Genomic DNA, 4,083 nt, shown 5'->3' on the forward strand with positions numbered 1-4,083 from the left:
ACTGTGTAACCTTCAAACCCCAAGAGAAGAAATCACGTTTTAGCTTTGATATAATGTTTCACTTATGCTCTTTCTCCTCTCTTTTTTCACTAGTTATTTGTGACTGGGTGCTCACAGACAGTAGACTGCAGGCAGTAGTGGACACCTCTGCTATGCTTTCGCCAATTGTCCTCCTTGTCTTTGGAGTGTTGTTGAACGCAGACACAGTCCGGCACTGGCTGGTTCAACAGAATGTTCAACGCAGCGAAACAATAAAGCTGTGATACAGGGTTCCCACGGTCATGAAATTCCTGGAAATATTTTGAAATTAGACAAATATTTTTCCAGTACTGGAAACGTTTTGGAATTTATCAAGGGTCCTGGAAGGTCCTGGAAAAAAATAACTATGCATTGTCTTTGGTTATTGATTTTGTTAATACCTCTGAAATGACAAATTAAACATGGGCCAAATTGTCAAATATATAGAGGCTGAAATTGTGAAAATAGCAGATCTACATGCTCACAACGCCTCAGCGTTGTGAGCATGTAGATCTGCTATTTTCACAATAGAACAGTGTTATACAAAATTCCTCAACTCTTAGTGCTCGTCAGGGTGGGGGGTTCCCAGTTAAAACATGATTATTTTGGGGGTCACAGCCTGAAAAGGTTGAGAACCACTGGCATACACTACTTGTCTTTGGGCATTGCGCATAGGAGTAAGCGACCTGTTATTGAGCTGAATTATTGTTATATAGTCCTGGAAATTGGTTTAAATATTCTGGAAAAGTTTTGGAAATGAATTGGTAAAAATGTGTGGGAACCCTGTGTGATATCATCGACCAATGAACGCAGAGCGTACGAGATAAAATGCATGACAAGAAACTGGTTCCCATTATGTGCCACTCCCAGGCTTCCAGGGCCCTGTCTGTCCGCCAGTGGTGATAAGTAGTTTTAGAACAAGTCAGTTGTCATCACATCATAACTTCCACCTCCACCACCACGTACAAGTCCGAGAGAATGTCTGTCCATGAACACAGCAGTAGCTGCAGCAGCATGTTGCCATTATTCAACGCTACCAGCGTGTAATATCTATCATACTTAAAAAAAAGACTACTCGTACAAAAATTGATTACTCAAATGAGGTGAATGAAAGGAATGTGTATTAATAAAATAACATGAAATATGAAAAAAAGGTTTTTATCGAATTCATTTATGTTGTTATTGTCCATATTACTCTATCCCTACCATGCCTTTTTCACATTTTGGTTTCACAAGAAGACAAACTATTAAAAAAAAAAACATCATTGTTGTCAGACTAGTATAGGCTTTGATTGGCTGCCCGAACACAGCAGTTATTATCACCCTTATTATGCAAAATATGCAAAATGTATAGGCCTATACTTTTTCCCAAAGGAAAACCCATCCCAAAGATTTGGCTGTGGGGACTATGGATATGAAAAGATGGCAACACACTTGTATCCTGCCAGGGTACTGTTTAAGTACCCTGGCACGATGCTACAGATAGTAGTGAGCTTGCTTTTGGAACGGCTAGATGGCTGCAACCAAAGAAAATGTAATGCACACTACTATGAAACTGAGACCAGTATCCTAATGTCTACGTACTTGTCATGTGGCCTATGAGCTAATATACTGGTACGTAAATAAGACTTTTTTCTGGCTTACAGGCAGTTTTTGTACAACAATTCAGTGGATCTCAAACATTCTTTAGGCTACTGTACCCCTGCTACAATATATTTTCAGCTGAGTACCCCTTCACCAGCACAAAACAGTACTGATGCAGAAGAATGTATGTTTCTGTCTACATATCTAATTTTAATGTTAATTTCTTTAGTTTGCTTTAAATTCAAAACTCATTCAGGGCAGGTAAAAAGAAAAGTATACAAGGATCTAATTGGCAACCTTTTTATTGGTGGGTGATTGACGTATATTGGCAAGCAATTCATTGTATTGAATATGGCATATACAGTTATACAGTTAGTTTATTCTATGATGTGGGATAAATTAGACATTTTCGGAGTCCCCTTAGGAGTACCCTAAAATACCCCTATTTGAGAAACACTGCTCTAAATAACCTATACTGTAGGGCACCCTTAAGAAAACAATCATCAGTTGGAAAACTGATGGTCGTGAAAAGTATTAAGACCACAAAACTGGTAGAACAGAAAATGTAGAGCCACAATTAGATGTTATTTTGTAATACAATCACACTAATTTGGCCAATACAATTCTGAAAATAAATAGGGCAATGTACATATAGTATGACACAAATTCTGTAAACAGATACATTTCTCATCTTTCTCTCTCACTTACACACACACACACACACACACACGCACAGTCGCACACACACACACACACACACACACACACACACGCACGCACGCACGCACGCGAGAACACGCACGCATGTGCATGAACACAAATAAAGTCACTCTCAAGACAGAATACATCCAGCTACGTGTACAATAAGTACATTAAGTACTATAGTTTTGAACAGCAGCAATCTCTATCTCTCTTAATCTAGAACCTTTTGACTTTTTGCTATGACCTAGACACACCTCCAAATTCAAGAGCAGTCAACCTCTAACATTAACAGTCCTGTGTATCAGCTGTCACAAGTCTCATGGAAGCAAAACTGGCAACAAACCAACGCATTTCAGCTGCCAAGGCCTTCATCAGCCATTCATTGCTGTGTTGTGTTAAATTAAGATAATAAAGTATTCAATCAATCAATCAATCAATCAATCAATCAAAAAGTTAACCCCCAAATATCTGCTTTGGAATCTTTGGGAAACGTCTTTATTTCTATGATTTACTTGTTGAATTTGTGGTGCCATTATCAAAGGACTCCAGAGATCGTGTGTACCACCACATTTTGCAAGTGTTGGTTCCTAACCCTAATGCCCATTTCACACAAGCAGCGGCATGACGCTGGCACATTCTGATTGAGCATTTCAAAGCAAAGTCATGGAGACGAGTGTCTCAATGCTTTTCCAGTGTTAGGACACTCCACAGCAAAACATTTGAGAAAACCTCATTTTTGACACTATGCACTAGTCCAACTAATCAATCCCCCCCCCCCCCCCCCCCTTCCACATTTCACTTCCCACAAGGGTACATATTTTCTCTCCATCTTCCCTCACAACAGGATATACTCAAAATAAATATTTTTAGTTGTTAATCTGTGTACCGGTATATAAAAATATATATTTCTCAGCAAGTCTCAGGTTATATGAACATTGTTCCTGTGGAGCAGTTCGTTTCTGCTTATTTATTAGGATTATAAAGATTGTGTCATTTTGCAGCACCGGTGCTTGCGGTGCTGTGAGGCAAGCTGCCCTGCCCTAGCGAAGATCTGGATAGGCGGCCCTCGGGCGTGGACTAGTCATATACTCGACGGCACTTGAAACGGACAGAAACAAATTGCAGTATGAACATAGAGCACTGAGGAATTACATCACTGTCGCTAGGTCACCCCTAGGTCATAGTTTTTTTTTCTATTGGAAATCCCATAGGGGAATCTTAGATTGCGTCATATATGCGCTTTTACCCCAAATGTATCCAAACAGTAAGAAAATATAAATATTTGTTTTCCTCCAAAGTAAACACAGACGTTATCAAAATGTAACTCATAAATGACATAGAGTCACGTACCTGACTGAATCAGCTGGGCTACAACTGACCTTCATGAGATACCGGATGAAGGTCAGGTGGACCGAAATGTTGTATCCTAAAAATAAAATACTTTTCTGCTGTAAGTGAAGACAGTGTGCGGGATCTCCATTTGTTCCTGTCTCATGCACTGGTTGCCTGCTCCTACACACCTGTCCCAGTAGGAGTGCAAAAGGACCTTTTTTTCACAAAGTAATAGCTGACAATTATGTTGACACACGGTGACAGACTATGACTGATAACCTCGGACATGCTCAGGTTTATTGCTTTTAACGTTGTGGACTAGTGTCAACAATGCTGGTGTGAATTCAGCGTATCCCTACAAGGTGGTTAGTTGTTACAAACATTACTACGTCTTTTATGTAGTTTTGCTGTCATCGTTATGTCTCCCATACTAGTATGCTATTGTTG

This window comes from Nannobrachium achirus (genome assembly GCF_963921795.1).
Source record: "Nannobrachium achirus genome assembly, chromosome: 3".
NCBI classification, from domain to species: Eukaryota; Metazoa; Chordata; class Actinopteri; order Myctophiformes; family Myctophidae; genus Nannobrachium; species Nannobrachium achirus.